The sequence below is a fragment of the Odocoileus virginianus genome, chromosome X (genome assembly GCF_023699985.2).
Source record: "Odocoileus virginianus isolate 20LAN1187 ecotype Illinois chromosome X, Ovbor_1.2, whole genome shotgun sequence".
In the NCBI taxonomy this organism is placed as follows: domain Eukaryota; kingdom Metazoa; phylum Chordata; class Mammalia; order Artiodactyla; family Cervidae; genus Odocoileus; species Odocoileus virginianus.
Window position 1 is genome coordinate 17700134 of NC_069708.1, and position 12094 is coordinate 17712227.

Consider the following 12094-nt stretch of genomic DNA (forward strand, 5'->3'; position numbering starts at 1 on the left):
GACATTTAGAGGCTAAAAAAGTTTTCTCTACAAACAAGTTTGTTCTTCGTACAAACTTGTACGAAGCACTATGGTCCTTGTAGCATCCACAAGGCTACATGAAGGTCTTAAGCACCTTATAAGTCTTTAAAGCTTCTATAACTAAACCAATCCACACTATACAGACTCCTATTTTGTTCCATTATAAAGAAACAAAACATATTACTGGGAGAAAGGCCATATGCAAAGTGAGAGGAGAAACTCTAAAATTGCAAGTTTGTGTATCATTTATGTGGATCAGGAATTGCTTAGAACTAAAAAGGTGTGATGTTAACAATAACATCACTGGTTGCAAGAGCAATAAATGGCTTTTGCTTTAAAAGACTCATTTGGACATTAACATTGCTGTATTCCACAAACACTAAAGTCAAACATTTGGGAGATTGTTTTAAAATTTAATGCTGGATGATCTTTTGACCAAATATAGGATCAGAGCCATTCCAGCAAAAGGAGTATTCTACTGAAGCCCAGGGACAGACTGTAGGGAAACAGGCTTTTCAGGAGCCTGGGAAGATGGATAGAGAATGTCCATGGAAACCTTCACACTCTGTATTTTCCTTTAAATGAGCATAGGGCCTTGCTGATGCTGAGTTTCCTCAAGAGTCACTTGCCCATCTATGCTCCAGGTTGTCTTTTAATGGTCTAGCATTGTTGTTGTTCCTTTACTAAGTTGTATCTGACTCTTTGCTACCCTATGGACTGCAGCACTCCAGGCTTCCCTGCCCTTCACTATCTCCCAAAGTTTGCTCAATCTCCTGTCTATTGATTTGGTGATGCTATCTAACCATCCCATTCTCTATCTCCCCCTTCTCCTCCTGCCTTCAATCTTTCCCAGCATCAGTGTCTTTACCAATGAGTCGACTCTTCACATCAAGTGGTCAAGGTATTGGAGTTTCAGCATCAGTCCTTCCAAAGAATATTCAGGGTTGATTTCCTTTAGGTTTGACTGGTTTGAGTTCCTTGCTGTCCAAGGAACCCTCAAGAGTCTTCTCCAGCACCACAATTCAAAAGCGTCAATTCTTTGGGAGCACAGCCTTCTTTATGGTCCAACTCTTACATCTGTACATGATGACTGGAAAAACTGTAATTTTGACCGTATGGACCTTTGTCGGCAAAGTGTCGTCTCTCTGCTTTTCCTAAGATAGCTCTAAATATTTCCTTCTAAAAGCATAAACTCTTCTTCAATGGTGCTGTGGTGTGGTTTATTAAAAAATTAGTTTCTCAAGTAAAAAAAGAAATCAAACTAAACACTTCAATTTTGCATGTTCAGTGTCACCTGCAGCTTCCAAGGGGTGCTGGGGTGGAGACTAGAAGGACAGAGTTAGAAGATATCTGAACTGCCTTTGTCCTGTTTGGCCAACTTGCTTCCAAGATGATTCCATGTTCTTCCCTAAATACAATAGGAGTTTAACCTAATCATATTGTTTGTGTGTGTGTCTGCATATACCCATGTACATGCAAACACATTTGGTTTCTTCCAATAGTTGCACTGAAATCTGCAACTGTCATTCAGAACCTTATGTGTGCAGCATGAATGAGCTCTAACATTTGAACATATGGCGAGATTGAGGGGAGAGAGGGATGATGGGATCAGTGTGAGGAAATAAATGTATCAGAAAAGCACAAGAATATTATACTGAATTCGACTAAAAGGAGGGTTCTATTTTGACTAATGATGACCAACCAAACACACACATTATTACATCTGCCATAGAGCTATGAGAACAAAGAAAAGAGAGAGAAGACAACAGCAATAAAATGAAGGAAGGTGGATAACAAACGGATAAATGGTAACTGACTTAAGAGGCTCACTTCAGCTGAATTCTAAGCCAGCAGTGGGAAGGCCAAGAAACAACTCATTTTGCACCCCAGAATTTCCTAAGAGCTCAGAGATTTGTGGCATATGTAGATGAGGCAGATAAGGTAAGGCTAAAAAGAGGAGGTTTCACTAGAAATCTCTGTAAGAAGTTGGATCCCAAACTGTCCCTCCACTGCAAACAGAAAAGAGAGAGATCTTACCTCATCCTAGCAGAGACTGAAGTTTTATTCACTTTAGTAGATGAGGACAGCAAGTTTCAGAACTTGGGGACATCAAGTACAGCAGATGAAAGAGATACCATAATGCACATAAGGAGAATAAAGGATACTTTACACATTAAATCTTGATGCCAGCTTTCTTTTCCCAATCAGATTTCCAAATGCTGGAAAGAGGGGATTTCCCAAGAAGGTCCTCTCTTGGAAATCTGATCAGTTCAAGGGGGAAAATATTTTATCACTGGAGATTTCCTAATGAAATAGATCACATGGGTTATCTTATATAATGCTTCCACAATTGAAAAACCTAATCACATGAACAAAGATTTATAATGTATTCAGACAGTCAAGGGTCATCAGATATGAGAAATATGAAACAAAGTAAACAAAACAACCAAACAAAAAAGTAGGGTACAAACTTTGCAGAGAGAGGAAAACTTTTATAAAGGATACACAGTCACAGAGAGGTAAGATATTATATCCATAAAACAAGAATGCGATGATACGAGAAAAGAACATTCAGAATACACAAAGAGTTGAAGAGCTATTGGAAATAAAATTAAAATTCAATAAAAAAAATTAGGAATATAAAGGTGAGAAAATCTCAGAAAAGAAAGCAAAACGTGTGATTAAAAATCAGAGAAAATAAGTAAAGGATCAGTTTAGAAGATCCAAATTTGAATAAGCTGAGTTACTTTTGTAGAAGGAAATTGAAGTAATTTAAATCATTCGCTGAGGTATTCTAATGAGTTCTTAAGTTTTACAAACTGTTCCTTTTAAAAGTTTTAGTTGTTTTTCTTACTTATAGCTTAATTTTGTAAAAGTTGCAGAGGAATGTACATAGTTTAAGAGGCAAATAGTTCTATAAGGCTTACAGAGAAGAGTAAGAGCAGTCTCTCTTTTGCATTCCCGTCTTCCACAAACACAGGGCAAGGAAAAACAGACGAGAAGACATCATCAACATAATAATTCCAGAACATTTCTCAAAATTGAAAGACTTGAATTTCCAGTTTAAAAGAGCTCATCACAACAGAGAAAACTAGATCCACATCAAGGCAGTTTTAATCACTTGAGACAAAGAAAACATCTCTCCAGAGAAAAAGAGAAGAAAAAAAAGTTCCTTCATATAAAGGATCATGAATCATTATGGCATTTTATTTTTCCACAGCAACGCTGGAAGCTACAAAACAATGGAACAATGCCATCAAAGCTTGAAGGAAAAAATAATTTTCCAACTAGAATTCTACATTCAGTGAAACTAGGAAATAAGTATGAGGGCAAAGTATGAGGGCAAAGTATAGTCTCAAAAGTTTTCTCTCTCATGCCCTCTTTCTTGGTAAACTACTGGAAGATGTGCTCATCAAAAAACAAAACAAAACAATAAAATACAAAAGATGAAGATACAAGAAAAGGCAATAGGAGAACCAAGTCAAGAAGACAAAAAAGCATACCTAAGATGGTATGAAGGGAGATTCTAGGATGATGGTTTTCAGCAGATATAAGGAGCAAGCTTTCTCTATTTAAGCAGATCATGGGAGAGATTCCACTGGAAAACAAAACAAACAAGAGAGAGGAAAATTATTTATTCCAGGGAAAGCAAAAAGTTATGCAGTAAGAAAAAAAGTAGTCATTTACATACCACATGGCTTGTCTGTGATTAGCTTTATATTACAAAGCCATAATTATTCAACACTGTATTTTATTTCAGGTGAGATTTCTATTAATATATGAGTGGTAAACAATCTGCCATCTCTAGAGATTTCTCTAAGAAAATCAGAGATACCGAGGAAATATTTCATGCAAAGATGGGCACAATAAAAGACAGAAATGGTATGGACCTAACAGAAGCAGAAGATATTAAGAGGTGGCAACAATACACAGAAGAACAATACAAAAAAGATCTTCATGACCCAGAAAACCATGATGGTGTGATCACTCACCTAGAGTCAGACATCCTGGAATGTGAAGTCAAGTGGGCCTTAGAAAGCATCACTATGAACAAAGCTAGTGGAGGTGATGGAATTCCAGTTGAGCTATTTCAAATCCTGAAAGATGATGCTGTGAAAGTGCTGCACTCAATATTCCAGCAAATTTGGAAAACTCAGCAGTGGCCACAGGACTGGAACAGGTCCGTTTTCATTCCAATCCCTAAGAAAGGCAATGCCAAAGAATGCTCCAACTACCACACAACTGCACTCATCTCACACGCTAGTAAAGTAATGCTCAAAATTCTCCAAGCCAAGCTTCAACAATAAATGGACCACAAACTTCCAGATGTTCAAGCTGGTTTTAGAAAAGTCAGAGGAACCAGAGATCAAATTGCCAACATCCACTGGCTGATCAAAAAAAGCAAGAGAGTTCCAGAAAAACATCTACTTCTGCTTTATTGACTACGCCAAAGCATTTGACTGCGTGAATCACAACAAACTGTGGAAAATTCTGAAAGAGATGGGAATACCAGACCACCTGACTTGCCTCTTGAGAAATCTGTATGTAGGTCAGGAAGCAACAGTTAGAACTGTACATGGAACAACAGACTGGTTCCAAATTGGGAAAGGAGTACATCAAGGCTGTATATTGTTACCCTGCTTATTTAACTTATATGCAAAGTACATCATGAGAAACGCTGGGCTGGATGAAGCACAAGCTGGAATCAAGATTGCCAGGAGAATATCAATAACCTCAGATATGCAGATGACACCACTCTTATGGCAGAAAGTGAAAAAGAACTAAAGAGCCTCTTGATGAACTAAAGAGCCTCTTGATGAAAGTGAAAGAAGAGAGTGAAAAAGTTGGCTTAAAATTCAAAATTCAGAAAACTAAGATCATGGTATTTTGTTCCATCACTTCATGGCAAATAAACCGTGAAACAATGGAAACAGTGAGAGACTATTTTTTTGGACTCCAAAATGACTGCAGATGGTGACTGCAGCCATGAACGTAAAAGATGCTTGCTCCTTGGAAGAAAAGCTATGACCAACCTAGACAGCATATTAAAAAGCAGAGACATTACTTTGCCAACAAACGTCCATCTAGTCAAGGCTATGGTTTTTCCAGTAGTCATGTATGGATGTGAGAGTTGGTCTATAAAGAAAGTTGAGAGCCGAAGAATAGATGCTTTTGAACTGTGGTGTTGGAGAAGACATTTGAGAGTCCCTTGGACTGCTAGGAGATCCAACCAGTCCATCCTAAAGGAAATCAGTACTGAATGTTCATTGGAAGGCCTGATGCTGAAGCTGAAGCTCCAATACTTTGGACCCCAGATGTGAAAAACTGACTCAGTGCAAAAGACTGTGATGCTGGGAAAGACTGAAGACAGGAGAAGAGGACAACAGAGGATGAGATGGTTGGATGACATTGCTAATTCAATGGACATGAGCTTGAGCAAGCTCTGGGAGATGGTGATGGACAGGGAAGCCTGGCGTGCTGGAGTCCATGGGGCCACAAAGAGTTGGACAAGACTAAGTGACTGAACTAAACTATGAACTGAATATCTATAAGATCTGCAGTTATGTCTCCTTTTATATTTCATATAATTTGTGGCTTTATTTATTTTAATTGAAAGCTAATTACTTTACAATATTATAGAGGCTTCTGCCATGTATTCACATGAATCAGCCATGGGTGTACATGTGTCCCCCATCCTGAACCCCCTTCCCACCTCCCTCCCCATCCCATCCCTCTGGATTGTCCCAGTGCACCGGCCCTAAGCACCCTGTCTCATGCATCAAACGTGGACTGGCGATCTATTTCACATATGGTAATATACATGTTTCAGGGCTATTCTCTCAAATCATCCCTTCCCTTGCCTTCTCCCACAGAGTCCAAAAGTCTGTTCTTTACATCTGTGTCTCTTTTGCTGTCTAGCATATAGCATCATCATTATCATCTTTCTAAATTCCATATATATGCATTAATATGTTGGTGTTTTTCTTTCTGACTTACTTCACTCTGTATAATCGACTCCAGTTTCATCCACCTCATTAGAACTGACTAAATGCATTCTTTTTAATAGCTGAGTAATATTCCATTGTGTATATGTACCACTGCTTTCTTATCCACTCATCTGCTGATCGACATCTAGATTGATTCCATGTCCTAGCTATTGTAAATAGTGTTGTGATGAACACTGGGGGACACGTGTCTCTTTCAATTCTGGTTTCCTTGGTGTATATGCCTAGCGGTGGGATTGCTGGGTCATATGGCAGGTCTATTTCCAGTTTTTAAAGGAATCTCCACACTGTTCTCCATAGTGTCTGTACTAGTTTGCATTCCCATCAACAGTGTAAGAGGGTTCCCTTTTCTCCACACTCTCTCCAGCATTTATTGTTTGTAGACTTTTTGATAGCAGCCATTTTGACTGGTGTGAGATGGTACCTCATTATGGTTTTGATTTGCATTTCTCTGATAACGAGTGATGTTGAGCATCTTTTCATGTGTTTGTTAGCCTTGTGTATGTCTTCTTTGGAGAAATATCTGTTTTGTTCTTTGGCCCATTTTTTGATTGGGTAGTTTATTTTTCTGGAATTGAGCTGCAGGAGTTGCTTGTATATTTTTGAGATTAATTCTTTGTCACTTGCTTCATTTGCTATTATTTTATCCCAATCTGAAGGCTGTCTTTTCATCTTGCTTATAGTTTACTCTGTTGTGCAAAAGCTTTCAAGTTTAATTAGGTCCCATTTGTTTATTTTTGCTTTTATTTCCATTACTCTGGGAGATGGGTCATAGAGGATCCTGCTGTGATTGATGTCAGAGAGAGTTCTGCCTATGTTTTTCTCTAGGAGTTTTATAGTCTCTGGTCTTACATTTAGATCTTTAATCCATTTTGAGTTTTTTTTTTCATTTATTTTTATTAGTTGGAGGCTAATTACTTTATAATATTGTAGTGGTTTTTGTCATACATTGAAATTTTGAGTTTATTTTTGTGTATGGTGTTAGAAGGTGTTCTAGTTTCATTCTTTTACAAGTAGTTGACCAGTTTTGCCAGTGCCACTTGTTAAAGAGATTGTCTTTTCTCCACTGTATATTCTTGCCTCCTTTGTCAATGATAAGGTTTCTGTAGGTGTGTGGATTTATCTCTGGGCTTACTATTTTGTTCCATTGATCTATATTTCTGTCTTTGTGCCAGTACCATACTGTCTTGATGACTGTGACTTTGTAGTATAGTCTGAAGTCAGGCAGGTTGATTCCGCCAGTTCCATTCTTCTTTCTCAAGATTGCTTTTGCTAGTCGAGGTTTTTTGTATTTCCATACAAATTGTGAAATTATTTGTTCTAGTTCTTTGAAAAATACCATTGGTAGCTTGATAGGGATTGTATTGAATCTATGATTGCTTTGGGTAGTATACTAATTTTCACAATATCGATTCTTCCAATCCGTGAATATGGTGTATTTCTCCATCTGTTTGTGTCATCTTTGATTTCTTTCATCCATGTTTTATAGTTTTTTATACCTAGGTCTTTTGTTTCTTTAGGTAGATTTATTCCTAAGTATTTTATTCTTTTCATTGCAATGGAGAATGGAATTATTTCCTTAATTTCTCTATTTTCTCATTGCTAGTGTATAGAAATGCAAGGGATTTCTCTGTGTTAATTTTGTACTGCATTAACATTGTACTGCAACTTTACTATATTCATTGATTAGCTTTAGTAATTTTCTGGTGGTGTCTTTGTTTGATCAGTCTAGCTGGAGGTTTTCCCATTTTAGTGGTCTTTTCAAAAGCTAGATTTTGGTGTAATTACACCAAAATTTGATTCTTTGCATTGTTTGTCCATTTTCTATTGTATTACCTTCTGTTCTTTTTTATTTCTAGCCATCTACTTATGGATTTACTTTGCTCTTCCTTTTCTAGTTTCTTATGTAGAATTTCAAGATAAACTGACATTGGACCATCATCTTTTCTAATATAAATATTTAAAACTATACATTTCTAACTCAACATTGCTTTTAACTGTATCCCACACTTTAAAAATATTTATTTGGCTGCATCCAGTCTTAATAGTGGCATATGGGATCTTTTTTGCAGCATGTATGATCTTTTGTTGCAGCATGGGGGATCTTTCAATGCAGCACATGGGATTTTTCATTGTGTTGTGCAAGTTTCTCTCCAGCTGTACCATGTGGGCTCTAGAGCATGCAGGCTCAGTATTTGTGGCACTCAGGCTTAGTTGCCCCATGGCATGTGGAATCTTAGTTCCTCGACCAGGAATTGAACCCAGGTCCCCTGCATTGGAAGGCAAATTCTCAACCAGGGAAGTCCTCCCACAGATTTGATACACTATATTTTCATTTTTATTCATCTCAAAATATTTTCTAATTTCCTTTTTAATCCCTGGATTACTTAGATGAGTATTAATTTCCAAATACTTGGTGTTTTTCCAAATATCTCTTATTTATTTTGAATGTAAATTTGTCATACCAGAAAACACTCTATATGCTTTCAACCCTTTAAAATATATGAAAACATGTTTTATGGCCCAGAATATGGTCTATCTTGGTGAATGTTCCATGTGTATTTGGAAAGAATGTGTATTATGTTGTTGAATGGAATATTCTACAAATGTCAATTAGGTTAAGTTGGTTGATAGTGTTATCTAAGTTTTCTATATCCTCATTAATTTTTTGTATTCTCATTCTATCAATTACTGAAAGAAAAATGTTGGAATCAAATCAAGAAAAAAAGTGAAAAGACACAAATTCTTTGGAATATATAAATATAAAAACTGACTCAAGAACACAGAAAACCTTAACTGGTATCTATTAAAGAAATTAAATTCTTAACTTAAAATCTTCCCATAAAGAAAACTCCAGTCTCAGATTACTTCAGTAATGAATTTTATCAAATATTTAAAAAAGAAATACTACTAATCTTATACAAGCTATTAAAGAAATTAAAAGAAGAAGAAATACTTCCCAACTCATTTTATGAGGTCTGCATAATCCTGAGGTGAAAGTCAGAAAAGAAAAATAAAACTATAGACTAATATCCCTCATGAACATATCTGCAGACATTGTCAACAAAATAGTAACAAGGATTATGTATTTTGACCAAGTAGAGTGTATATAGCAGGAATGCAAAGTTGATGTAACATTTGAAAAGTCATTCAGTATAATTCATCTTGCAGACTAAAAATGATAGGCCATATAATCATCTTAATAGATGGGAAAAAAGAGAAAAAGTATGCTTGTTCTCACATGTATTCAACATTGTACTTGAAGTCTTACCCAGGGTAATAGGTCAAGAAATAAAGATATATATATATATAAAGGCAAAGCTATCATCATGTGCTAATAACATGGTCATGTTTGTTATTTTTAAAAATCCTGAGATTATCTACAAAAAGCTACAAGAATACTGCATTGAACTGAATGTTTGTGTTACCCACAATACCAAAATTCATACTGAAATCTTAATCCCCAATGTGATAGTATTAGAAGGTGGGACCTTTGGGAGATGGTCAGGTCATGTGTAGAGCCCTGAGGAAGGAGATTAGTGCCCTTATAAAAGAGACCCTAGAAAGCTCCCTAATCCCCTTCCACCATGTGAGGACACAGCAAACAAGGAAGCAGACCTTCATCAGACACCAAATCTGCCAATGCCTTGATCTTGGATTTCTCAGCCTCTAGAACTGTAAGAAGTAAGAAATTAATTTCTTACATATGTATAGCTGAGTCACTTTGCTATACAGCAGAAATTAACATAACATTAAACCAACTATATATCAATAAAATTTAAATATACATACACTATATATATATGGAATAAATTTATTCTATTTATAAACCACACAGTCTATGGTATTGTTATAGCAGCCCAGACAGACTAGGACAGATGTGTAAGTTTTGTAATGTCATAGGAAATGAGGTAAATATACAAAAATAAACTGTATTTTATATATTTAGATAGTAGAATTGGAAACCAATATTAAAAAGGCTGATTTCAGGACTTCCCTGGTGGCACAGTGTTTAAGAATTTGCCTGTCAATGCACGGGACATGGGTTCGATCCCTGGTCCGGGAAGATTCCACATGCTGTGGAGCAACTAGGCTCATGCACTACAACTGCTGAGCCTGCACTCTCGAGCCTGTAAGCCACAACTACTGAGCCTGTGTGCCACAACTACTGAAGCCCATATGCCCTAGAGCCCACATGCTGTAACTTACTGAAGCCTGCGTGCCAAGAGCCAGGAGAGTCTGTGCTCCATAATGAGAGAACACCACAATGAGAAGCCTGTAGACCAAAACAAATAGCACCTGCTCCCCACAACTAGGGAAAGCTTGTGCAGAGAAGGACCCAGAGCAGCCAAAAATAATAAATAAAAATTATAAAAACATAGGTATTTTTATAAAAAGACCAGTTGCAGTAGCACTGATAAAATACAAAATATTTGAAATAAATTTAACAAAATATGGACAAGATCACTACTCTTGCAAAGTGTGAATCATTGCTGAGAAAAAATTTTAAAGCCCTAAAGGAAATATCTGTACCATGTTCATGGATCAAAAAAACTCAACATTGTTAAGATAACAATTCTCCCCAAATATATATACAGATTTTATGAAATCTCAATCAAAATTCCACTTGGTTGTTTTGTAGAAAACAAAAAAGATGATTCTAAAAGTTGTATGGAAATGCAAAGGATCTAAAATAACCAAATAAGATTTGAAGAATAAAGTTGATGGACAAAAACTACTGATTTTAAGTCTTACAATAAAGCTTCCACTTTCAAGACACAGTGGTATTGACATGAAGATAGATATACTTAACAGAAAAGAATAGAAAGCATAGAAATAAACCCACACATGCATGGTTAATTGATTGTCTAAAATGTGGACAATGTAATTAAATAGGGATAAAATAGTCTTCTCAGCAAATGGTGCTCACATAGTTGGAAATATACATGGAAAAAGAATTGTTATCTTTATTACAAACCATATATAAAAATTAACTAGAAAAAGATCATAAACCTAAATACAAAAGCTAAAATTATGAATATTCTGCAAGGAAATACAACAAAAATATTTTCCTAACTGTGGGGTAGGCAAAAATTTCTTCAATAAGCCATTAAAAGCACAGTAATTTTAAAAGGAAAATGTATAAAATAGATGTTACAATTAAAATGTTCTTTCAACAATAATTCTCTTTAAGAAAATGAGAAGGCATGCAACAGAGTCAGACTGGGATAAAATATGAGCAAAACAGGTATCTAATAAAAGATATATACCCAGAATATACAAAGAACTCTTAAAACTCAATAATGAGAAGACAAGTTAATTAAAAATGAGCAAAAGATAAATATTTAACCAAAGAATATATATGAATGGCAGATAAACACATGAAAATAAAGTCAACATCTTTAGTCATTAGAAAAGTACAATTTAAAACCATAAAGAAATACTACTGTCAGTGTAACCATAATGAAATAAAACCCATAAGTGTAGCTGAAATTAAAAAAGGACTGCCAACACTAAGGGTTAGCAAGGATATAAAGCTAATGTAACTCATAAATTGTAAAATTAAAAACACAACTACCTATGACTTATCGCTATTTTCCCAAGAGAAAAGAAAATATATATCCATACAAAGATTGAATATTCATAAAACTTTGTTTATAATGTTAAAAAAAAACCTGACAAGAACTCAAATGTTCATCTACAAGTAAATGGATAAATAAATGTGTGATATTCATACAATAGAATACTATTCAGCAATAAGGAGGAACAAATTACCTATATGTGCAAAAGAAGCTTAACTCACGGGGCTACATATTGTATTATTCTATTTACATAAACCTTTAGGAAGGGTAACACAACGTACAGTGATAGAAAGCAGATCAGTGTGTGCCTTGTGTATGTGACAAAGATAGGAATTGACTTAAGAGAAGTACAAAGGGGATTTGGAGATAATAGGTTCTATGGGCTTCCCTGGTGACTCAGACAGTAAAGAATCTGCCTGCAATGAAGAAGATCTGGGTTCAGTCCCTGGGTTGGGAAGATCCCCTGGAGAAAGGCATGGCAATCCA